Source organism: Lissotriton vulgaris, chromosome 5 (genome assembly GCF_964263255.1).
Source record: "Lissotriton vulgaris chromosome 5, aLisVul1.2, whole genome shotgun sequence".
Lineage (NCBI taxonomy): Eukaryota > Metazoa > Chordata > Amphibia > Caudata > Salamandridae > Lissotriton > Lissotriton vulgaris.
The window spans coordinates 932,385,838-932,413,765 of record NC_141693.1 but is presented as its reverse complement, the minus strand read 5'-3'; positions in this window follow the sequence as shown (position 1 = coordinate 932,413,765).

The following is a 27,928-nucleotide window of genomic DNA, read 5'->3' as shown; positions in this document are numbered from 1 at the left end:
AAACTGTGATACAAGCACCTATTCATGTACTTCAAGGAGCAGAGACAAGTGCCTGTTTGCTGAGTTTCAACACTGCTGCTGATATGGTACTGATATCAGTGAACTACAATATGAATGCTTATCATGAAATGTTAGGTCAATTTCCTTCATTATTTCGTGGTCTAGTGAAACTCAAAACAATGAAAGTAAAGTTACATATAAATGAAGTTGTTCATTCTGATGCTCAAAGACACAGATCAGTTGCAGTTCACTTGCAAGAAGCTGTTGAAAAGGAATTTAATGCATTGCCTAAACATGACATAATTGAACGCTCACTGGTCCAACACAATGGGTTTCTCCCATTTTAGGAGTGCCTAAATGAGACAGTGAAGGAGCTGCCCACACATGTGTTGACTAGCATCATGTCAACAAGGCAATTGAGTGAGAGAGACATCCCAGTACGTGCATTGCTGATATTGAATAGTGTGAAGTGCTTTTCTTGACTCAACCTAAAAAATGGATATCACCAATTAGAAAAATCCAGGTATATTACAGTCTTTTCTATGAATATTGGTTTATTTCACTACAACCAATTCAGTTTTGGTATATCTTCTGCTTTCAAAATTTTTACAAGACATCATTCGATGTATCATACAGCTTGTTATAAATTTAGTTTACTATAGTGAAGGCATAATGGTTTTCAAAGCTATATAGAACCACTGAAATGGCCTACTTTGATCCGAAACTTTACACAGAGGTTGTAGTTGACAGTAGCCCTGTTGGGTAAGGGGCAATCCTTGTACAGCACAATGGACAGCAAAATGCCCGAAGACATATCATGGCATACGCAAGTACAAGCCTGAAAGTGCTTACTCGCAACCAGAAAAAGCAAGTTTGGCAGTGGTCTGCCCTTGTAAATATTTCCATGTGTTTTTGTACAGAAAGCCAATCGCAATAGTGACTGATCATCAAGGACGGTTGACGATATTCAGCAATCCCAAAGCTAAAATTCCTCCAAGAGTTGAACATTGGGGTTTGAAGTTACAAGAATGCAAATATACAATTCTTCATTGACCAAAGAAATCAATAGCAATTTTCTCCTAAGCATGATGTGGCAATGTTGACATGCTCAAAGGGTGCTGAATGACTTGACACGAAAGACAGTTGCGTATGTGACCAGTCTTCAATACTTTTAAGACCCTTTCATCGCGATATGGAAACCAGATTTGATCATGGAGAGCTCTCTTAGTGGCAACTATTCCTTGATGTCCCTCATGGGCAATGTTGATTGCTTGTTCGTGGAGACTCTCTGGAATCACAATTCATGTACCTCACAGAGTGAAGCTTTCTTGAGTCTCTGAAAGTCAATCTCTTCCATTTGTGAAATTCACATACTCACTGCCATTAGTGAGAGGTCTACAGTGATGGATCCACAATGGCAATAATATATTTTAACTTTAACATGTCACTATCTTGACTTGTATCAGTGACAATTTGTTCAAAAGACATGGCAGCTGGTGTGCCTGATTTCACAGTAAAATTGATGTAGGCCTCTGCTGTTTTGAATGGCGTACCAGGGGACTGTAATGGCACTCTTGAAAAATATCTAGATTAAATGGCTTTAACTTGCACACCGATTGCTTATATTATGAAACAATTGAAAACCTGTTAATCATAAGTGTAATCAACGTGTGCTGCTTTGATCAAGGACCTGCTAATTCCCAAGTGACTAAAATGCAAAACATGTGTGCATCAACATACACACTTTCACAAAGAGCACTACTCAAAGACCTCTAGGGTTCTGATGCAACTTCTCTATTTTAACTAAACACTGTGAATGACCTTATTGAAACATAAACCATTGCATTGAGTCATTCATTTGTAAGTAATACATGTATAATCTTACAACACAATACATGAACTGTCAAATGTTACATCACATCTTTCCACCATGTGTGTATATACATCAGTGATGTCACTGACCATGTCATGAATATGTGACATCATCAGCAGTGGATTGCGGGCGCGCGAGTTACAGTTAGTACAACTAACTATAACGGAGGAATTTCAATGGTTTTGCACGAGTGAAATATCCATCTAACTATAACACCCCTGAAATCTATGGTTTTTTCAATGAATTTCTAAGGTATTTTAAATGCTAATTTCTAACTATAACATGTCTGAAACCTATGGTTTTTGCAGTGAATTTCAAAAGTGTTTTAAATGATAATTCCTAACTATAACATATGTGAAACCTCAGGTTTTTTCAGTGAATTTCAAAGGTTTTTTCAATGACAATTTTTAAATGTATTAATTGTTATATTTATTTCTTTGGTACTGATTTACTAAATTTGTTTAATCTATTTATTTGTAGACATCTTACTTTTTACATTACATAACACCTTTTTAATATTTTTCTTTGAAAAAAAATATTTATTTAATACATTTATTTTTTATTTTTTTTACTATATTTTTATATTTTCTTTAATTTTTGATCAATCTGGTGATGTGTCTTGCTTTGTGAGTGATCTCTGCAAACATGCACAGCAACATCTATAGAAAGCCCTTTCAACATAAAGTGGTGTGTATGCTGAAGTCGTATTTACATGGAAAAGACAAGGTACACAGAATGCCTTTTCCTCTCCTTGTAAATATGAAAGATTTTTTACGCTATCACTATGTTACAATGAGTGACATATTGTTGGCATAGGATCCTTTCTATAAATATCTGTTGGGTTACTTGGTCCCCAGTGACACTCTGGGGCAGTTTTACAAGCTCTCTGCACCACCAGTACGTCACTTTTCGTAACATACTGGTGGCGCAGGGGGGCTCCTCCATATTTGCAAGGAGAGGAAAAGTCACCCTGCATGACTTTTCCTTTCCTTGTAAATACGGCCCCTTCACACGCAGCACTTTGCGGTGATTGGGCGTTTCATGGGTGTTGCTGTGGGTGTTCTCACGCAACACACATCGAGCAAGACACATCTCTAGATTTACGAGAAATCGTCATTCTGGAGATGTGTCTGAATGCTACGCCACCCCAGAGGTGGTGTAGGGAGGCGCAACGAGGAGACATCTTTTCATTTCTCCTCGTTTTTTCCTCTTTCAATGCGTGCTGTATTCTATAACATGCATTGAAAGAGGAAAACGCTTTTAGTGATTGTTTTTGTGCAGGTGCCCCTTCCTGCACAAAAACAATCTACCCATGGCACAGGTATCCTTGCATCATGGTGCAAGGGTGCCTGCGCCGTTGCTTGGCAGCTGTTTCTGCGCCAGCGCAGGGGAGAGCAAAGAAATGTGACATATCATTGTAGACATGTCGCATTCCTGTTCTCTGAAAGTGCAGCAGCATCTCGCAGTCAAAGGGCTTGCAGTGCCACGCTGCAGCACTTTCTTCTAGATCTTCCCCTCAGTATTCATGTTAATTTTATCCTGTAACTTAAAACACCCACAGAACATCTTTCCACATATTTCTACTCCGTTCTTCTCAATTTTCTTCACCTGTGTATAAACACAGGCTATTGTGCATTTTAATACTTAATTAAACTTACTTGTACAATAATATAAATAACAAATGCCAGACATCTTTTTCAGTTTTTTAATAAAATTAATATGAATAAATTTGATACTTTAGAATTAGAATCTGTAAAAGAGAAGAAAAAATACAGTTATAATACATAGTACTATACTTTTTAGAAAACAGAATAATTTTTACATTTCACAAATTATTTTCTTTGCCTTTTTTGCTGTTCTCAGAATATATTGAATTTCCCTAGAAACAGTGATTTCAATTATACTCATCACATAACAGCGGGCAAACAAAAAAAAATCAATAAGATTGTTTAAAAAACAAATCCATCCTCAATAAAATACCATAAAATACAAATCACACATATATAAAATACTTACTGGTAAGAATATTTTATAACTTAAATTTATAAACACTGTAAATGCTGTTGCTTAAAACTATACACTGAGACAATGTGCAAGAAAAAGCCCATAATTCAAATAAACACCTTTCCTGAGCGCCAAATGGTATTCTTGAAATCCTTTATCTCGAAATTTTGCAACAGTAATCGTATTAATGCATATTAATAAATTCCTCAGAGGCCGAATTGAGTTCCTAAAACTTTGGCTTTAAAAATATTAGGTAGGAATTAGGTAATTCGTTTGACAAACGTTGTTTAGAAACCAACTGAGGATCATTACAAAGTGTCCAGCCTTTTTCACATTTTAGATAGGTAGTGTAATGTCCAGATGTTGTGGAAGAACCATCATGGAGAATTATTGCTACTGCTACAAAAGTCCTTCCTGATATTGATAGTTGACTTGCTATGAAATGTTTCATTAAAGTTTCTAAATTTCTTTCATCAGCTGTACAACGTTGCATCATTAAAATGATATATTGTCCATATCCTTGTATAAATAATGTTGATAACATTTCTGATTTGCATTGGCTGCACTCCATGTTCTGATTTGCTGCTTTAACTAGTTTATTGAAAGAAACTGGTATACAGTGTGGCAATGTCAAATATACAAATCTTTCAGTGTCTATGTTAGCGCTACATGTATACACACAATTTTCACAATGATGTTCCCGTTTATAACAAAGACCAAAAAGGTTTTCAATTTGTATACCTTCATTTTCCAATATGGTAAGCATATACATTAGAAATTCCTGAGCATCTTGTTGGATATTTTGCTTAAATTGTGTAGAACCAGAACATACATCCAAAAGATTACGAATATCACAAACACTTTGTATTTTACCTTTATCAGTTCTCAATTTTTCATAAACGCAATACAACAATGAACAAAATCTTTCTTCCCGATTCTCTATAATTTGCTGTTGCAAACCTTCAAGAAAAATAACAACATTGACCACTACATTAGCATAGCAGTTGACACCTGAACTATTTTCAAACTGATAACCAACAATCTCTTCAACAGTGTCCTTTATCTTTTTGCTTGCAGTCACAACGTTATCTTGTTTTTTTCCCTTCTCTCCACCTCCCCTACAGATGTTCTCATCTCATATCTTCTGTTTCTTCCTACTACATGCTTTTCAAATACAGGATATTGACCTAAATTAGGAGCATAAACTCTTCTTAACCGAGTATACTCTTCTACACAGTTTGCATCTGCAGTAACCTTTGTATCATCAAAATCAATCAAAAACAAACCAGATGTAGTTTTGACTCGTGAGAAAGCAACATATGCCATACCCTCTTTAAACACAGTATTTTCAATGTTCACCAAAGCACTTTCTACACTTAAACCTTGAAATTTATGAATAGTCACTGCATATGCCAGAGAAACTGGAAACTGTTTTCTACGGACTTCTAAATCTTTAACAAGTAAAAAAACGAACTGAACAACAACCAATTTGTTTTACTTCTTCAATCTGATCAAATTAAATTTTTACAAATTTAATACCATCTTTATTCTGATAATTAACAAAATCCACAACTTTGCCCATTGCTCCATTAACTAAACATTTTTCTACATCCAAATTACACCTTAAAATTACCTGACAGTTTTTACATACATATAAATTCTTTTCTAAACCAGCAGTTTTAGATATCGATTTTTCTAAAGAATCCTATTTTGTTTTCAACTTTTCTGTCAAAGTAATAGTGATTCCTTCATGCTCAATTTTATCAATGGCTTCCATTTTTATGATTTTTTCATTTTCCAGCTTCAAAATGTGTTTGTTGAGTATAGAACACTCACGCAGAGTTTTCTTATATATTTTCTCAGGAAGTACATTTTCATTTGGAAACAAATTGGAAAGTAATCGACTCTGCAAAGCTTCTCTGCCATGTTCTATCAGTATGCCAATTCTTATATCTTGAAGAATAGTTCCATAATCAACATAATTTGCCTGTCGCATATTTGTAGTGAGCTACTTGTATTCAAAATATGATCAAATGTTTAAATTTCCAACACTACCCAGAGACTTGCTGGTGTCTTCATGCACAAGTGTTTTAAATGCTGGTTGTCCCTTTACTGGAGTAAGTTGCAGTAGATCTCGAAAAAACTATGACAGGTTTTCCTCCAAATAACATGAAATACTCTGTTTTAAGAATTTGCTGCCTTCTTAAATGCACAAAAGCTAGCATTAAGTTTGAGACCATGCTTACCTCATCCATAATCAGAAGTTTCATTTTCTTCAGCACTCTTGAAACTTCACAACAAACTTTTCCAGATAGCTTGTGATATTCCAATTTGTTTTCATTCTCCACAGGTAGCATCAGTAAACGAAGTAATGTAATTCCTTTCACGTTGTGTGCTGCTAACCCAGTTGGAGCAGTTACAACACAAGCCAAATGTGACTCAGTTATTTTCTGTAGATAACTGGTGATTACTTTAATTAAGAAACATTTTCCTGTTCCAGCGTGTCCACTCAAATACATTCGGATAGATTGAAAAGATGAGCATGTATATTCTTTCTTTTCATGAAGAAATCCAGGATCAATCTGTTGTCTCACTTGCTGATATATTTCTTTCTGTTCAACATTTAGTTGTTCTTCCAAGTTTGCTAAGTCCTTTACATCTTCTTGAGCTTGATGCATTACTGTTTCCTCCTCATTCATGGCGATTGCTGCTTCATTTTCAACAATTGGTTGTCCTTATGGATCTTGACTCAGCGCAGAGAACTAGGACTGTCTTGAGAATCTTCATAGCTCTGAAAATCTCCAAGTAATTCCAATTCTGAACGCCACAGTTTGAACAGTTGCAAAAGAGCTAAATAGTAACATTCCTTTTATCAGCAGTGTTGCAACTCAGATTCCTGTGATTAATCACATTTCATTTTGTTTGTTTTACCAAACATCCTTCGGAACCAATCACTCCATATTTTCCATCTTTGATGTTCTCTGTAGTATTCCGTTTAAAAGTGTCATTTTTCAGCACTTCATAGAGACACATGTCTCAAGATGATGACTTCTGTTTGGGTTATATGTGTCCAACATATTCGTTTTCAAAATATCTGTACTTTCTGGATCTTTTTCTGCTAAATATTAAATTTCTTGAACAGATTTCAGTACTCGATTTCGCATTGCAGAAAGACCAAGACTCACCCAAATAATTCTTCTAGATTTGGAGTATAGACTTGCAGATGATAACCGGTCTGAGCATTCATATGCTCAATTTCTCGATGGGATGACATCTTCAAACTGAACTGTATAATTTCTTACTTAGACTCTTTTCGTGAGAAACATCTTCCCACATTTCTTTCAATTCCGTCTTTTCTGATTTTGTAACGTAGGACGTTATATATCGAGCAACAGCAATTGAATTGTCCGCAATATATTGAATATCCATGTTAGCATTCCACATGGACAGAATAACCGGATTGTAGTCATTTATGTATTTTGACTCTTTGCTTCATCTTAAATTGTAGGTATTTTTTGGAGACTTTCTTGGGAGGACATAAAATGTCGCATAGCTGACATAAAACTGTTCACTCTTCCTTTGGATATTACAGGACGTGGAAATGCAAAACGACATATGGTATAGAACTTATCCTTAGACTTCTACTTTCGTCTGCAGTATTTTCCATATCAATGGCTTAGGAATCGTAAGACTTGCTGTCTTAAGTTGTTTTCTTCTGTACTCTTGGGTACAGCACATGTGGCATATTCTTCAATAAAAGACAAAACAGTATCATCTAAATCTGTTTCGAATTTTGGGGCATCCTTGATCCATAATAGCATATGTATATGAGGAGCACTTCGTGCTTGATACTCCTTTCTCCAAAATAAATCCACAACTTCTCCAAGAGGAGTATTTTTTTATTGTAGATAAAAGACATCATAGCTTCAGATCTATGATTAAATTATGTGCATACATTAACAGGATCCAAAGAGCACAAATCTCCAGGTGTCTTGTATTCAATATTTTTTATATTGGAATTTGTCTCGCGAAGAAGTTCAAGTAAATCATCCCAAGTGTACTCAGCACAGCTTAGGGTAAGGAACCATGTAGGAGTTCCTAATTTCCATAGCATAGATTTCAGTTCTCCATAACGACGGTGCCAATATTCATTAGTGCCACGCTGACATGTCATTAGATTAATCAGCAGAGATTCTAAATGATCATCCCTCTGGTGCACTTTATCCATAAAATCCTTTGCAGAAACATTTTGCAGATGTACCCCTGTTTTCAATATGTGATTGACTGCATATGAAAGTCCAGACAAGTCACTTTCAAACAAAAGATGAAATATATAAGGGATATATTGTCTAAATCTTGGATCTTCTGCATATAATCTTGCTGTCCAATATTCAGATGCAGGAATTTGTACAGGTCGTTCATCATATCGTCCTCCTTTTCCTGTTGGAAACAACTGCGGAAAACAACGAGCTTCCAAGCTCTCTTCCCATACACTCATGGGACTTCCCTTTGCTTTTTTGGTTTGAAACAACTCAATTGTCTGCCCCATCTTTTGAATGCAGTGGATGTACACTGTAATGTTCATAAATTTCTTCACTTCTTGACGAATCCACTTTTTCAATTTGTCCACTTGACGTTTCAGTATCTTCTGCTAAAAGTATTTCTTCTTCTCCGATATACACATTTTTATAGGACTCATTGTTTTTTATTAAATTCAAAGTCGCCTTCTGCACTTTCCTAACATCCACTAACTCCTGCCAGATTGTCTTACTCTTAGTAGGAACACCATTAACTAGAATCACTAGTGGTTCATTTTCTACACACTCGACACCAATAGTTTCAACATTTTTCTTTAAATCTAATGGTAAACATACAACTATACCTTTTAATCCTCTCTGTAAATCTGAAGGAGGCAATTTACCTGTTTTAGGCTCTATATGAACAATAGCCTGAAACGGGTGCATACGTTGAATGAGAATAGACTCATAGGTATTTAAATCTATGAATTCTGGAGGAATAGCAACCAACTCTAGATTATTATGGACAGCTCTAGCGCATTTCATTCTCATTCTAATTCTAATTTGTTATAACAATATTTACAAATACGCTGATCAGAACCCCAATCAAAACAATTTTCTACCAATAATTAAGCTACATATTCTTTCCACATATCATTATTTCCTCTTTCACTTTTTAATTACAGATCAACACTCCTATTATGATTTTTATAGTGAGTTCGCCGGCAACAAATACAAGAGTAATTTGGCCTTTCATCTGAAATCACCATAAACTTTATAATTTCACCTTCACAATTTTTTGTACAACTATGTTCAACATTCTTTTCAACATTTTTTTCTATTAATGTCTGGGTTTCCCCACTCTCTTGTTCAGGACCAAAGTAACAAAACTCAATGTCATCACAAATCTTCTTCACATCTGAAACTGACCCACTCAAAAGAGCACTGTTCAACTCATTTAACTTTAGTGCTGGACTTTTTGCATAATACAATCTTCTGACTAACTTCCGCATTTGAGTATGATATACTGCCAACATCCTGAAATGATGAAAAACACTTTGACATGCTTTTCTAGAAAGACAAGCCAGAGAATGACCTTGTAAACCAGTATTTTTTCTCACTCTGAAAAGGTCTAGTCCTTGCAACATCTTAATTTTTTGTTTAACACATTTTTTTTACTATATTCTCGTAAGAAATTACCTAAAAGATCAATAGATTCTTGTCGAACACTACAAATACTACTGTAATCCCACGTGTACACTGGGGCTTTAGCACGTCTGCCTAGAACTTCATCAGCTATCACTTCTTCTGCATTTCTGGGAACTATTTTCTCTTTCTCATTTGGAAAACCATTTCTAACCTCATAAGCTCGAACACTGGTGTCAACTGCATTAAAACAAATCATTGGTCTGAAAATAACTCTCTTTATAAATAAAGGCTCTGAACTTGAACTGTGTTTCCATTTCCCCCAAAAAACATCACAAAAATTAGTTCTATTAATTACTCTTTTCCTCTTACTTTTGGCCTTCATTGAATGGATTGGTTTATATCTAGTGATCGAATTCTGTTTAAAAACTAATATAAATAGTTTTCTTTTTACTTCAAAAGCCTTTTCAAAAATGGATTCAATATGCTTCTCTTCAAATCTTTCAGCAAATTATGTACTACTCTATTATAAAATATTTTCTTTCGAATCTCTTTATACTGATTTTCTCTCCTTTTACCAAAAGGTGATTTTTTTGATTCTACATTTGTATTTTCCTTTCCTATTATTTCGAAAAAAAAAATCTAATTGAACCGTCATCACTGCTTTCAACATTTTGAACCTTATTATTCGGTCTAGAAACATTTTTAATAAACTTCTTAGTAATCTTACCTGAAGATTTTCTCTTTTTGGCCACATTATGTTGCTCATCCAATACTTGTTGTTGAGTTTTTTTCAAGTAAATATCCTTTAGCTGTGTTTTTCTTTTTCGACCTTTTTCAGGCATGATAACTTTATTTTAATGATGATAAACAATATCTGTAAAAAATAAACATAAATAAAAGTATATCACTAATCTTATAAATTATACTTTTCTATTACTATGCAAACACATTCCATAGGGGATAACGGTTTGATCCCCGGTTCTGGCAGCAGGGGTCTGCCCAGCACCATGAGACTTTGGGCAATAGCTCCCTTAATCTTCCCAACAGCCCCCAGTGCCGAGATACCCCTTAGGGGATGATTTGTGTCCTTATACAAGTACTGGATTTACATTTACAAATGTGTGGGGAGACTCAAAGGTACTCCCCAGAAAAATACTTAGGTAGGACGGCCTTAAAGACCCCGTTCGGCTCCGGGAACCGCTACTCTTCGAGGCTTTGAAAAACAATGGGTCGGAGGGCTCAAAGGTACCTCTAAGCCTGGCTGATTACCACCCTCCGGGGCTTTTTATATTGTAGGAGAGAGGCCGCGTGGCCCCCATTCTGGAGCAGTCGAAAGCTTTGGGGAACACCACCCCCGAGGATCAGCTCCTGCTGTAAATCGGGGTGTCTACCCCCGGGACACTGGCACTGTTGTTTGCTATTGCAATGCGGAGTCGAGGTCCCGTTCTGTCATAGCAAACCTGAGGGTATATTAACAAGTGCCATTTCGCTGCAATTTTAAAAAAAAAGGCAAAAATACGGTTAAAATTATATCGTCCTATTTACTAGGAGACGATAAGAAGCATTAACGCATGTTTAGCAGCTGGTTTGTTAATGGCTTGCCTCGTATCTCCAATGAGTTGCAATGTAGGCATTCACAGAGGCAAGGTATGTTTTCCTTTGACAATAGAACATGGAAGAGGGGAGTACGATAATAGCGTTGTATTTACAAGGTAACGGAAGCGTGAAGATTTTGAAAACAGACAACGTTGCCATAATCTCCGCATCCTAGGACTACTGGAGAAAATAGAAGGGGAGAACGTTCGAGCTTTCATTATCAAACTTTTTAGCCAGTCTATGTCTGAAATACAGAACTGGAACTGGGAATTGGAAATCCAACGGGCTCATCGAGTCCCTTTTAATCCACCACCGAAGCCAGGGGTATACCCACGTGCTATCTTAGTATATTTTGGCAATTTTCTACTTTGGCAGGCAGTGGCGGAGAAAGCGAGATCGGATCGCAAATTAACTTTTAGTGGATTTTCCTTCTTTTCAAGACCTGACTTTTGTCACGCAACCGTCGAAAGACGATGGAGGTTGTGATTGCTGATCAAACCATTTCAGGAAAAGGGTGCTTTGGCTTTTTTGAACAACCCTGCTAGACTTAAGATTATTCATGGTGGCCAGACAAAGTTTTTTCAGTCTGAGATAAAAGCGAAAGCGTATCTAGATGAAATATCTTAGGCAATTTTGGATATGTCACTGATGATCGCAGCAATAATCTACATACTACATAATTTATAAATGCGCAGGGAGGGAAAGAATGAGATTTCAGTATTTCTTTTTCTTTCTGCTTCTTTCTGATGGCTTGTTTGATACTTTAAGAAATTGTTTGGTTTAATTTAGACAGAAGCCTGATGAGCCTGCTTAGGCATATATTAGATGTCGATGACAGGATGAACACTGTTATGATATATGATATAAATTTTCTGTTATTTATGGCAAGGAGCGGTAGCTCAGTAGAAGTGCAGCAACTTCATCACACAGACTCTGGTAGAGTCTGAATGCCTGTGTAAGGGGGGGAGGGAAAAGGTGAGGGGCAATGGGCGGGTCAGAGGGAGGGACAGTGGGGAGGAAGGGGGGGCTGGAGAAAGGGGGGAAGCGGAAAATAAGAAAAACAAACCAGGTTTAATAGAAGGAATAAAATTAATTTTTGAAAAGACACAGCAGGACATGGATATGGAGTACTATTTGAGCAATGTTATTAGACAATGTTATAACATCAACAATGGGTAAGCTTAGTATACAAACCTGGAATGTAGGAGGGTTACTGACTAGAGATAAACGCTTAAGGTTAGAGGAATTAGTAAAATTACATCCTGTAGACATTTTGTGTATGCAGGAGACACATATTCCTTGGAGTAAAAGAGCGTTAATAAGACTTAAGGGATATAATTTAATGGTAGCTTCATCTCAATCGACAAATATTAGGGGTGTGGCAATTTTTGTTAAAAACTGTTATGGGCAAGGAACACGCTTTTGATCTGATGCACGTGGAAGGTGGGCGATTGCTAAATTAGCAAATGGAATCACTATATGCACTGTTTATGGATCAAACCAGGATGATCCTACAATCTTTGAAACTTTGGAAACAGAACTAGCTATGTGGCAAGGTCCGCTAATTCTCTGTGGTGATTTTAACATTTCCTTGATACCACCCTTATCACCGTATGCATCTAAACTTAAATATATAGGCCGGAAACCGAAGGTTTACCGTGCTGTTAGTAGCTTAATATGTAGCCTTGGACTAACTGACGTATGGCTGCAAAATAATCCAATTGACCCTGGCTATACTTACTATTCTCATCCTCACCAAAAACATGTACGAATAGATTATATCTTTACTTCTAGAGACTTAGCACCTTCTTCACATATAAGTAAATTCCCAAAAATAATCTCGGATCATAATCCCTTAATATTACTAATTGATTATGATACTAATCTCACCCAAAAAACATCATGGTGTTTTGATAGGAAACTACTATGCAACAAAGAATATATTGATTATATTAAAATCTGGACTGAGAAATTTTTTAATATGAATCGCTTTAGCGCATCAAGAAACACCGTATGGGATACCTATAAATCTGCATTGAGGGGGGAAACTATCAGCTACCAATCCAAAATCAGAAAAAAGGAGAAAAAAAAAAGAATATGAAATAAGAATAGCAGCTCTAGCTAAAGCCGAGGAAGAACATACTCTCAAAATTATACAAAAACAAGATATTAGTCATGTGATGATGCAGGTAGCAGTACTGAAATCAGAATTAAATTCTAAACTTAGCCAGAAAGCTGCCCAGACATATCAATTACATAGGAAACAAATATATGAAAGTGGAGAGAAAGTGGGCAGACAACTGGCACTTAGTACACGACAAAAAAACTGCAAGAAAAGATATTATTGCTATAATAGAAAATGGGCAGACTTTTACTCATGCAGCCGAAATTAATTCTCAGTTCCAGAGGTACTATCAGAATGTGTATACTGAGGAAGCTTTAATTTCCGAGGAGGATATAAATAAAAGACTATTTAGATAATTTCCTTGTTAATCCTGAGGCCACGAAATTACTAGATGACGCCACAAAGGATGATCTTGAAAGAGAAATTACACTCATAGAGGTGGGTGCTGCATTATCATTATTGGCATCCGGCAAAGCAGCAGGCCCCGATAAAATACCGATTGAGTTATTTAAGCTCCTTAGTCATCAATTAGTTCCTATTTTGCATGATTTATTTCTTGGGATACAGTGTAATGGTGTACCTCCAATCTCTTGGGAGGAGGCTAATATAATAGTTTTTCCTAAAAAGGGAAAATCCCCTGAACGGATCACCTCGTATCGCCCCATATCCCTAATTAATACATAATATATGATATTATATTACTGGGCAGCACAGATAAAACAACTTACGCCTATGATTAGAGGCTATAACTCAGAGAACTCAGAATGCCCTGCTGAAATACCTTCAATATATGAGCTTCTGGTAGGTCAGGAGGCTAACGGCTTACTATTACGAAAGACCGAGACAAGAAATTATAAAGATTTTAAAGGAGAAATTATGGTTAATGCCTGGAAAACTTGGAATAAAATTGCTAAATATATGCAAATTGAGAAAATTAATCGATATACACCGCTTTTGCACTCTAACGCCATTCAGGGACAGGATCTTACTGGCATCTGAAAACAATGAGCTAAGCGGGGAATTAGAACAATTGGCGAGTTTTTAATAAATGATTATGATACAACCTTTCCTGCTCTAAAAGTAAAATATAAGCTACCCAATGGAGATTTTCTAAAATTTGCACAGATATTTGCTAAACTAAAGGCCAAAGAGTCCCTAATTTGTTTATATAAAATTGAAATCATGGATGTAATACCTAGATCAAATACTAGAATTAGAACTTTATATAATATTCTTTTAAGTATGAAGAATGATGATCTTTATAAAACGGAAAGAAAGTGGGTCTTAAAATTGAATAATCCGAATGTAGACATCAATAAAGTATTAAATATGAGTCAAAAACTACTGATGGCGAGTAATCTTAAAGCACAACTCTATAAAACCTCTACTTCACCCCCGCTAAACTGTTTATGTGGGGTAAACGTGAGAATGATCTATGTCCTAGATGTACTCAAGGGCCGGCAACTCTCACTCATATGCCCCGATTTGATTCTAGTCAAAAATATGATAATTTCCTTCTGGGAAGAAATATTAAGGCACAAAATACCAGAATCAGAAACTTTATTTTTACTTGGCCATGACCATTCTTTAAATCTGATGAAATCTGAAGAAAGACTAATTTTTATTGGTATGGCAGTATTTAGGATAATCTTATCTGCAAGATGGAAAGAGGTAGATCCTCCAAGCTTCCAGATGTGGCTAGCGCGCTTTTTGGCAGTTTATAAATATGAAATTGCAATATTTGAAACAAGAGGAATACACTCTAAGTTACGCGGGGATACACTTTGGCGACCAATAACTGAATGGAAAAATGGAAAAATGTATTATCCCCAGCGGTATTGGCTGACTTTGAAAAATGCTCGCAAGTGATCTTAGGGTTTATTAGTTTGGTGCTGTATTTAATTTTGATGTTTGATTTCATCCTGCTTGTTTCATCATGATCCTTGAACCACTCCTTGAATTTTAACACCTGCTGTTCGCTTGTATTGTTGTATTATCTGTCTTATGTATTTGTATTTTATGTTATATTATTGTAAAATGATTACTGCTTTTCGCCTGGTATAAAAATAAAAAAATAAAAATAAATTAAAAAAAGTATTTACAAGGTAACCCTGCACTTGAGGAACGATACCAAAACTCTCGCTAATTGTGGTTTATGCAGGATCCTAACAGCAGGCACACTTGTAATTCTAGACAAGCAACACTACTACCTGGATTTTACCAGGAAAAACACATTAATTATATTAAAAACAAAAACCTCCATGTAAAAGTCTTCACAAATTACTAATTTACCTTTCAAATTGATTTGTTGATTTAGAACAATATCGGTAACACACCAGATTTTCTTATACAGAATCTCTGTACTGCACTACTTAGCAAAACCAAAAAATGGCAAAGTTTCCCTCTCATTCTGCCCACATATACATGTAAATATCAAATCATATTGCTTCCCACATCAATTCAAAATCTAACACACATTTCGATTGGTTACACATTTCAGCCCTTTCCAATTGACATAAGTTCGAACCCTATGCCCAATCTACTTACTGCCTGTTACCATGGTAACAGTACATGCAACACTGAACTAAGCACACAGGTCACAAGTTCCGCACACAATGTTGATAATGGAAACAGCAAGTGTGCTTGACTTTTCAAAATATTACATAATCTAATGTAAAGTTCCATTCAAACAGTTTTTCTTAACCAATAAGAAATATGCTTTTAAAAAACAGAAACATGCACCCTACTTTTCAGACTACAATGTTTTTAAACAACCAATCATTTCTATTGTTTTTTCAAAACTACACCTTATCCACCATTTTAGAAAAATCTTACTTTTCAAACTGCCATTTCATTTACAGAGACCATCTCCGTGCATCCAGAGCTACTTTCAAGATGCTTACAATGTGGATTGGGGACACAGCTATATTTTCTGGAGCCAAAGGTATGCAGAAAATGGAGCCATTGACAAAGACCTAGGTTTACTAAATGTAGACATTAAATGGATTGGACAGAGAGGGTTAAAGTGGCACCAATTGATGCCATTGGTTAAATCCTTTTTATATCTCCAACACCCTGACCTCATAATTGTGCACTGTGGTGGCAATGACCTAGGCACTTTGAGTGGCGTAGGTCTGGAAATGCTTATGAAGGACACCTTTACAGAATTGATGTCACTTTTCCCCTAAACTGCCTATGTCTATTCAATTCAATTCAAGCAAGCTTAATTCGACCAATGTTATAAAGCATAAAATGCATAGAATTCATCTCAACGAATAGAAAGATTATAAAACACATAATATCTGAAATGCAATTCATCTTAATTTTTTTTAAAAGGGCATAAGATTCATAATAGCTAAAATACACAATATACTACAGAGTACCACAATTGCACAATATGGCCAAGTCACCCCTTCATCATTTTGCTCCTAATGGTTCAGGACCACCCTAGGAACTTTGCCACTGCTATGTATACAGGAGGGTTAGTACTTGTGCACATGATTCTACTAGCTGCCATACCACTCCTGGTATCCAATAGTTTACACATTGGGCGCAACCATGCCCTGCAAGGGACAGAGTACGCAGGGCACCCGAATAACATGAGGCCAATTGATTCCAAGGGGACCGGACAACAGGGACAAGAGGCCTTTCCACCGTTTGACCACCTAGATGTAAATGCTCTAATTGGTAAACTACCAACTATAAGCTGAAAATAGAGCTTTCTATCCAGTGGCTTGGTTATGTCATCCCAGAATGTTTCTAAAATAATCACATCTTTAAATTCCAGGAAAATCCCTGTGAGTGTGAAGTGGAGCAGTAGTCCTAAAAGCTTTTGAAGCTACCATCTCCCAGTACATACCCTTGAAGACCTTTTTCGGTGGAAACCTAGCATTAAGTAGATCCTCCCATAACTCTTGCATTCCTAACTCTACAAGAATCCCACCAATGCCCGATAACCATTTGATTTTATGAAAGGTATCACTTTTGATTATATCCATGAGTCCTGCGGCAAATATTCTTAGTTCAGGAGTTGACCATAAGCGCCTCCAGTATAATACTGGTCGGAGATTGGCAATAAGTTCAATTGGTCTTATTCCTAAATCATAGAAAACAGGACGCATAGGGGTACTCTGGGGTAAATTAATAAGAATGCGCGTGAACCTATTTTCAGATGCAGTCATTTTACCTAAACTCTCAAATCCCCAGATCTCTACACCATAGAGGGCTGAGCTAACCACCTTGGCGTCGTAAACACGAAGAGCAGGGGCAATTGGTTTTGTTAATGACTTAGCATGTTCTGAGCTCAATGCTCCAGCCAGTTGGCGATGCTTAAGCGTTGCCAACTCAGCCTGTTGGTTCCATCGCAAATCATGTTGTATACTAACACCCAGGTAGCTAAATGTCTTGACTTGCTCGAGGGGTAATTCATTCATAAATATATTGCCCTTATATGATTTATGTTGATTAAAAGACATACATTTAGAGTTTAAAACATTTACTTCCAGACCTCGGTTGGAGCAAAAAATTTCAAAATACCTAGCACTTTTTGCAATCCACTCTGGTCTTAGCAATGATTAGACAATTGTCAGCAAACATTAGAATGGGTACTTTCGCACCTACAAGGGTTGGGGCACCAACATTAGCTTCTATCAGTAGTTTGGCCACATCATTATTGTATAGAGAAAATAAAGTTGGCTTAGCACACAGCCTTGTCGTACCCCTCTTTCTAATGGAAACTGGCTGGTAACGCTTACAAGAGAACCCCATCTGATCTACGCATAATTATGCTTATTTAGTCTCATAATTAGCTAAAGAAGGGCACGAGGCATACCCATATCATTTAAAACAGACCACAGGATCGAGCGCGGAATGAGATCAAAGGCTGCCCTTGGATCGATAAAGACAGCATATAAACTAACCCCACCTAATTGAACAGTCTTCCAGTAGAGCATTGCAAAATGCAGTACTTGGTTGACTGTACTAATACAGGCTCTAAATCCTTCTTGGAGGTGGGATAAGAGACTCTGCTCACGCTCCCATTCCTGCACTTTGTTTAAAATCAGTCTACCAAAGATCTTTTGCATGGTATCAATCAGACTGATTGGGCGGTAGTTACCGGGGAGTGACTTGTCCCTATTCTTAAAAACTCGAAAAATGTCCTCACCATTCCACGATTCGGGTATAGGTGCTCCCTTTGCTATTAGATTTGCCAAATATAGTATGTACCATTCCCAAGATTCTCTATCATGCAAGAAGGTATCTGCTGGGACGCCATCTATACCTGGCGCCCTACCTAGAACCACAGAATCGAAGGCACAGTTTACATCCCCAATATTAAATGCATCTTCCAAAAAGGGTGTGTGTGTAACCTTTGGACTTGTATTTGGTTCCACACTTTTGGCATATTGCGACTTGAAATAAGCCTCCCACTCTTCTTGGAATACCCAATTGTGCGGCTTTTCAGGCTGGCCCTCACAGCCCCACTTAAGTATGTTCCAAAAACATTTAGAAATCTTTGGGGCACTAGCTTCCTTGAGCTCTTGCCGCCTCTTCTCGTCCCAAGCTCGCTTTGATTTGGATATTACACTTTTATAGGCCACCCTTGCAAGGCGTACATCGATGCTAGATCCAAGCTTAATAGCCTGACCCAAATCATAGCGTGCTTGTCTACATTCTTTGTAATACCAACGTGGAAAGTGGTGAATTTGTGCCTTGTTCTCCTTGCATGGTCTAACAAACAGTCCTTTTAATTGGTTAAACAATGTTTCATGTACCCTAGTACCAAATTCTACGTCTAGATCCTTACCACCACTACTGGCATGTGCCCCCAACTCCCTTGTTGCTTGCTCTAGCTTTATTTTTGCTTTTTTTTTGTTCTTGTACATGCCACCAGAAGATGGAACTTCTAAGTGGGATCACTCCGAGCCACTTGCACACTGAGTCTTCTTGGATTCCACCCTTGATGTTATGTGCGAAGCATACAGAGATCACTCAGAGGCAGGCAATTTCTTAGTCCAACTCCCTTTCGGCACGTTACCTGGGAGGACCAGACCTATAGCCTCTGGCATAATCATTGGACTTCAGTTATTTTTTGGCCCAAGTTCTTAAAGCTGACCACACTTTGCTAGCACTTTCGCCACCACACGCCATGTCCGACTGACTTATCATCATAACATTCCTCAGGCATTCTCCAAATTTTGGAGAGGCCTCCAACTTCCACTCTCTACATATTTCTCTCCTTGCAATCACAATTACATAGAAGATGAATTGAGTGACTGGATTGTTAATCAGGTACCCTTGTGGAAGCCCAAAAAAGATTAATCTAGGGCAACAGATGATCGATATTAGCAAAACCTCTTTCAAAAAACCACACCCCTGTCTCCAGTAACTAGTAATTTGGGGGCACTCAAAAAACATATGCTCCCAGCTTACACTTTGGGCAACAATCTGCTGATATCCTAGAGAGTTTGGCCGGAGTCCAATACACCCTGTAAGTTGTAAATAAGTGATTCTTTCTGAGGTTAGCTGGTTGGATTGTCTTTTGTGATATTGCAAATGCATCTGTCCAAATTTTCCTAATCTCCTCCGGATTTTCTGCTAGATCTCCACTCCAAAGGCCGGATATTTCCAAAGTTAAAGTGTCTTTTGCCCCTTTCTGAGTACTATACCAGAAGGCCACCTCGCGCTTCCAGACACTGCGTCTATCAATAAGATCTAGAAATTGGGGCTCCTCCTGCATCCCCCAACCTTGTCTCCCCCACCATGAGGACAACTGATAGAACTTAAATCGTGTTAGGGACCCCCCAGTTAGATTTACTAATGATTCCCAGTCAAGCAGCTGAGAGTTAATACTAAGGTCCCCCCACTTTACAACCCCGCCTCTCTCAATGGGGTTGCCAATCGATCTAGCAGACAGTCGGGGGTACCGGGTGAGTCCCAAATGGGGGCATGCATATTGTAGTAGGGGATTTGCGAAACTTTCCGAAGATACAGCCATGTTCTTAATGCAGCCTGCAGGATTTTCAGGCTGACCTTTTTTTAGAATTTTTGATGGCCAAATTTATAAAGAAAAAATTCCGAGCTAAATGACTGGTCTGATAACATTGCCTGAAATAAGCTACCATTGGAGGAGGAGTCAAGCCTGTTTGCCAAAATTCTAACATTTTTAAGCTGGAAGGCGTAGCAATACATCAGGAGATCTGGCAACGCAAGGCCTCCCAGCTTCAACCCCCTTCTCAACTTCCTCCAGGCAATTCTGGGAGATTTTGTAGCCCAGATGAATGAGCCGATTTTCCCTTGTAGGTTGGTGATGTCTTTGTGGTCAAATGATTGTGGTATATTAATTAAACAAAAAGGTTATTTTGGGGAGGATGGTCATTTTTATAAGGTTCACTCTTCCATAAATGTTCAAAGGGAGAGTCACCCGCCTCGATAATAGCTTACTGACTTCCTTTACTACCATCTGCCAGCTGGTTTTAGCGGTGTCTGCTAGTTTCTGTGTAAGCTGTATTCCTAGATACCTCATTTTTTGTTTAGCGCCCTGTACTGGGGGAGTACTATTCCAACTCATGATTTCGGTCTTCTCCGTTTTTATTTTGTAACCCGACACCCTCCCAAATTCTTCGGACAGTTTAAACAGTAAGGGGATCGATTCTGTAGGGTTAGTAGTATAAAGGAGAAGATCATCTGCATATAATGCGGTTTTAAATTCTACTTCCCCCATTTTAAAGGGCAGAATATTAGGATCTGATCTCAAGGAACATACAAAGGGCTCAATGTATACATCGAACAGTAGGGGAGACAGGGGACAGCCCTGCCTTGTACCTCTGGAGATGTTCAACCAGTCCGTCATGCCTCCGTTAATCAAGACTCTGGCCCGGGGATTCTTATATAGTAATTTAATTCCCTCAACAAACAAGGGAGGGACCCCCAGCCTGGCCATTTTCTCCCAGAGGAAACCCCAATTTACCTGGTTGAATGCCTTACCGGCATCTAGCGCTACTATTGTAAGTGGGAGGCCTCTTTCTTCTGCAACATCTATTGCCCCAACACCTGAAACGTGAGTACGTTGAGCTGCCGACCCGGTATGAAGCCTCTCTGATCTTGATGGATTACGGACTTAATAACTTTTGCTAACCTGGAAGCTAGTAATCCAGAGAATATTTTCAGGTCGGAATTCAAAAGAGAGATCGGCCTATAGGATTCTATCCTCTAAGGGTCCTTATTTGATTTTGCTATTAATACCATAGTAGCCTCCAGCCAGGAGGTAGGAGTACTTTCCCCTTGAAGAAGAATTCTGTTAAAAAGTGATACAAGGACAGGCAGAATTACTTCTAGGTTATCCTCATAGACTTCTGTTGGTAAGCCATCTGGGCCTGCCGCTTTCCCCCGACTCATCTTCTTCACTTGCGCCCTCACTTCCCCTTCTGTGATCTCACTGGCCAATAAGCTCTTTGCCTCCTCGGGTAATTGGGGCAGATCTATCGGGCCCAGCCAGGAATCCACCTCCTCTACTCCAATACCTCCATCCTCTTGGTATAGCCCCTTAAAGAAACCCCTAGCTTCCTCCCTGATCTCATCCTCACCTGTTAACACAATCCCAGAGGCTTGTTGGATTAGCGAGTCTATGTTATTCCTGCTCGTCTCTGCCCTCGCTTTCCAGGCGAGAAGGGCTCCACATTTCTCCCCATACTCAAAGTTCTACATTTTACTGACCTCCCACCTGTCCTTAATGACTTTATCGCTCCTTGCTTGGAATAGTGATTGGATATCCAGAAGGTATTTTTCTAGCCTTGGAATACTTTCCCTATCTGTCCGGACCGCTAACTCCAATTCCAATTCCTTCTTTTTAATCCCTTAGAGGTCCTAAATTTCTCTTATCTTTAAGGATTTTCTTTTAAAGGACATCAGGGAACTCAATATACCCCTTAAGTAGGCATTAAAGGAATCCCAGACCAGTTGTTCTATGCTTGAGCCTATATTAAAGAAAAAGAACTCGGATATACTACCTTTGACCTTGGACTTAGTCTGATTCTCCAGGGTCCATCTGGCCACAGTAGGCTTAATCCTGAAGTTTAATATAAGCTCTATCGCTGAATGATCAGAAAGGCCTACCGGAATATGAGTTACCAACACTAAATCAGGCATTAAGGTATCAAAAAATAATCTATTCTTGAGTAGTGTTTATATTTCTTGCTGTAAAAGGAGTATTCTTTAACAGCACCATACTTAACTCTCCATGCATCTTGAATATTGAAATCTTTAATGATATTTCTTAAAACTAGGAGAGAATTTTTTGGGGTAGAGTATTTCGCTCTAGAAGTACGATCAAGCAGGTTATCAAAGACCAGATTAAAGTCCCCTCCTAATATTACTGGAGCATTATACTGTAATAGACTACCCTCAAGCTTCAAAAGGAAGTTGGAGTTATCCTCGTTGGGGCCATAATACACTGCACACATATAACGGGCATTATCTAATAACATAGCCGCCACTAACCATCCACAAGACTAGTCAGTGTCCCATTTCTGGACTTTTATCCCTTTATTAGCTCTAATAATAATAGCTACCCCCCTTGATACCCCCATCTGCCTTGAACAAAGTACCTCTTCTACCCATCCTAGTTTGCTAAAGACTTGTTTACACAGCTTTGCCTCTAAATAGGTTTCCTGTAATAAACAGACTGATGCCTCTGAATTTTTTAAAAATTCACAGACCCTTGCTTGTTTCCTCACACTCCCAATACCGTTGAGGTTTCAAGAAAGAATTTTTTTACCATTAACCCAACTAGCAGCCATGATAGACCATAAAAAGTAACATTCCCACTTTCCTATGTGCTGACTGGCTTACTGGTTTTGCATTATATGAGGACTTTTTATTTTTTCCCTTCCCCCCTAGACCCTTCCCTAACCCTCCCACAGGGAACCCTACCATCACGATAGGCGCTGGTCTCACCTATGGGGAGCCCCCAGCTCCTGCGGCACTGCACACTCTTATTTGACTAATGCAGGACTTCCATATGTGGTTTTTTTTTTCCTCTCCGTGTGTTTTTGTCTTTTTTAATATGTTTTATGACTGTGTTTTTTTTTCCTTCTGGGTCACCCACTACTGGGAGAGAAGCTTTGCATTTAGTATTTATACATCAACATTTTTTTTTTAAATATTTCCCAGTGTTTCCTAATTTCTTTTACTCTTTTACTCAGATAGTGTCTAACAATAACTCCCATTTTAGTTCACCACTTCTCCGCTACTCAACTGGTTAATAATCTGAAACCAAACTATTTTCTCATTTTGGATAAGAGATCATCTACCTCCTCTGGGTGGGGACAATTATACATTTTATTGTTCCACATCACCTTTAACAGTGCGGGAAACTTCATCTGAACCTGTGCTCCTAGTGACCTGAGTTCTGGCATTCTGGAGCCTAATTCCCACTGCCTCTGGGCAGTGCGGCCTCCGATGTCGGAGCAAATTAAGTAAGGTTTAGCTCGATGATGTAAGGAGGACCGAGAGAGGCACCTATTTAGAATCAGTTCCTTGATGCTATGGGTTGGAAATTGACCAATATTTTTCTTGGTGCCTTCCGATCTGGATGTAACCTAAAGGGGTCCCTGTTCACCCTCTGGATTTCTGATTCCAAATCGATGTCTGGCCGATCCTTCAAGACCCCTTCTCGTAGGAGCTTGCACACAAAACTTTTAATATCCTCAACTTCCTCTCCTTCTGGAATTTTCAATATTCGGAGGTTGTTCCTACGTGTGTGCATCTCAAGTTTCTCTATATCCATCATTACTGATCGATTTTGTACCTTTAAGGAAACTATATCTTTGGTGTTTCCCGACGTGAAATCAGATAACAAAGAGACTTTAGATTCCAACGCATTTGTACGAGCAGAAATGTCCTCTAATTTTGCCTCGAGATGGTCGAATCTGTCAAGAAGAATCTTCTGATTACTTTCAAATATCAAATTTGCTCAGGAGATCCTCCCTAAGGGACTGGAATAGGGAGCCAATCCTATCCCCTTCAGACTGAAAATTCATCGAACACGGTTGTGGTAGAGGGACCGTGGTGTCTTGGGTAGCTACAGAGGTAGTCGAGACGTGGATCTGTGCCGGGATCTGACCGGGACCAAGACCCACTGGAGCCTGTATCAATGAGGGCGATGGGGAACTAGACAGCCCTGATGGTTGAGAATGCACTGGGGGACCCTGTATAGTGTTGACTTCAGACTCTACAGACTCCGCTCTAACAGTTGTTGTCAAGGTCCCTGGCTCCGCTCCGTCTGGAACGTTATCAAGAGGTGCATACTGATTTTCCAGCGTAATGGCTGCGGGCTCAGGCTCAGGCTCCGGCTGAGACTGAGGCTGAGGCCGAGCTGACTCGTTCGCTTTCCCCTTGGGACCCGCCACACTCTCCACGATTTTGAAGTAAGCTTCGAGCGATGGAGTGTTTTTCTGAGGCTGTAGCTGGTAGGTCACCTTGGGTGCCCCCGCTTTCTTAACTCCCAACTGTCTCTTTCTTTTCAACGGAGTTACAGGGGACGGGCCACCTCTCTCAAAGTTATCAACATAGTTCAGAACCCCCTTTAGCTTCAGGTCTTGCTTAGACCTTAATTGATATCTGTTTCTGCTATTTACGAGTTGTTTCCCTGAGTTTTCACTTAAATTACTCTCAGCAAATGGTGTAGAAACAGATATGGAACAGGACACCACCACAACCTCTGTAGAAGATAGTGTTCCGCTCTTCTTTCCAGGTGATAGTTGAGCTAATTGAGCAGATGACACCGGTTGCAAATCCATGCAGTCCCCTCTTTTTTGAACCGCCTTACCAATATTTTGGGCACTGACTCCGCTTACTGTTTCAACCAGGGACCGGCAAACTGGCCCACGAAACTGAATAGTAAGGAGTGCGAGTTGCGCGCGGTTCCACAGCCTCTTCCGCTGTTCGCCGACTGACCACGCTGATTCGGCTCCTGACGCCGGTACGAAGAAGGATCGTCTGCTGCTAGACTCGGCTCTTACCATCACGCCGCCTGCCATACGTCTTCAGGGTCTTAGCGCCCTCGAGCACTATAGCTGGCTCTGGTGTCTGAAAATGATCCCGAAGGGGAAAATAACAAAACCTAATTATCTCACCGCATCAGGAGATCGAAAACCGCGTCCCGCTAGTCGACCATTCCGCCTTCTTCATCTGCAGTACCGCTGAGCTGCTGGGCTCTGCGACGAGCGTTAACCTGCCACTGCCATGTTCCCTCGGCCCCCCGTCGCTTGCTCTAGCTTGCTTGAAATACAATCTATATGCTCCTGGCATTCTAACAATTTAATCCATCTTATGTGGCGCATGTCATTCCCAAGAACTATATTTGGGGAGGACACTTCAATTGATCCCCTGGCAGCCGTAGGCGCCTTCCAGTATGACAAGTACATACATAGAGGATTGTGATCGCTCTCCAACCGGTCAACAACCATCATGTCCTCTAGGTGATTCCGCATTCCAAGACTCACTAAGATGTAATCGATTCTACTTTCCCGTAGACCACTCTTGAAAGTAGTAGCACCCAACATGTCCTGCAATGTCCTGCCATTGGTTGCCCTCAACCCCTTGTTCAAACAAATTGAATTAATCTGGATTGCCAGCTCAGTCCACCTCTTTACTGGCTCCAATTCAAATTTAGGAACTCCCCACTGCTTGTCTTCTTCATCTGAGAGGTTCCAGTCGCCACTTAACAATGGCTCAAAAGTCGTAATAAAATCACCTGCTACAATTATATGTGATTGCGCGGAGTATCTTTCTATGAGTTCTTCTAGGGCGGCAGAAGTCTCTAGTTTCTTTCCCCCTGTACTCCTCGCATATACATTGTAGATATCTACAGGTTTGGCCTGTCTATACTTAAAGGTGACGATCTGTATGTCTATGGTTTGAGGGGAACACCTTTACACTAACATCTAGGTCCTGCCTGATCCAGATAGCTAAACCCCCTGAGGGTCGCCCTCTTTCACCCTTTTCCACGGGTATGCTGAAATTTAAAAACCCAGGGAAATGCTTTGCTTCAAGTATCCAGGTTTCCTGGAATAGACAGATATTATACAAATTGATAAACGAGGTCCATTCCGGGATTTGGATCTTCGTGTTCAGACCTGCGACATTCCAAGATAAGATTGAACCACATTTATCAAGGCCATCAAGAAGGTTAGAATTCATATTTCGATTTAAATTTGGGCATTCTGTAACACAACCTGACATGGGGTTATTGTGGTCTTCCAGTGGCCATGGAATTACCGGTGTGGAAGGAATGCCTGGGTTAGGGTCTACATGCAGGCTCAGACTTTCACCTGCAAGGCAGACTGAGAGTCCTGTTTGATCACCTTTAACTAGTAGCCAATCATTAGACTCTAACCCCGAGCAGACTTGTGCGCTTTCGTGTACTCGCTTTTCGGTTTTAGCCGACCAATGTTGAGGGAGAGAAGATCTCATTTGTATGGCAGAATGATCTGGGGAGCAACTTCAAAACTCCAACAGTATTACATTTTCTGCCATGTTTGCCTTTTAAACATCAATTCAATACAGTTGGTTTTGTCCCCTTGGTGTATAAGCCTTTGTGCCCTGGCAATGTCATCTCTTATCACGGATCGACAACCCCTAGTGTGCCTAATCCAGTGAATTGCTTAGTTAGAGATTCCCTTGATTCTCGGTCCCTACCGGGGCCCAATTTTGGAACATTTACCATATAAATTTTCGGTGTTTCATTCAGATTAGTATGGTGCTGTTGATCATCTCTGCCCATTGCAGCAATTTTATTATTAGTTTGTTTGAACATGCTCAGTTGGTCATAATGACTACCGCTCAATTTAGAAACACCACTTCTTTCCCTTAGCTGGGTTTCCCCTGGCATTACATTTGGTTGTTTAATAACATTAGTGTAAGGGACTTGCGACAACCCCTTCTTTGCCCTAGCTGCTTCACTATACAAAACACCAGCCTGACTCAAAACACTATCTCTGCTTGCGTGAGGCACGATGTGTTGGGCTGCCACATTTCCCTGGTCTATAGGTATACCACTTGTCATTTGCTAAACAAGTAAAACAGGGACCACAACCCAACATCGTGTTATTTACTGTGGCGGTAAGGCTTTCAATCTTAGCCTGCATGCCCTCAACCAGTTCACATAATTGTTTGACCACAATGGTCAGGGCAGTGCTGTCTTCCTCAGCAGAAACGAAAGAATCAAGAAGACCCCCAGTGATAGTTTACTAGCTCCTTGGGGAACATCAATCTCATGTGTGCTGGGTTGGGCTACTTCACCATCAATCATAGAACTACAGCTATCAGTATTTGCTAGGGCTATAAACCTGATTTTACAAACAATAATTGGATCGACCACGAGGGGTCAAATAGCTCTATGATCTACACCAGTATTAGTGATCTCATTTTCCCCCTCAGAATTCCCTTGTTCTTGAGCTCTATCACCTTGTTTTTTTCCCTAGGAACATGTCAGGGACCACTATTGGACCTTGTTTAATCCCCCCCCTCTCAGTACTTCCACGGGGCTCCTAGGACCCCTTTCTGGCTTCCGGTTTGGGAGGTGGTTGGTCATAAATAGTGCTCCACATTCCTTGATTAGTTTGTCAATGCGGTTCATAACACAGTTCCCCCCTGCATGCGTTA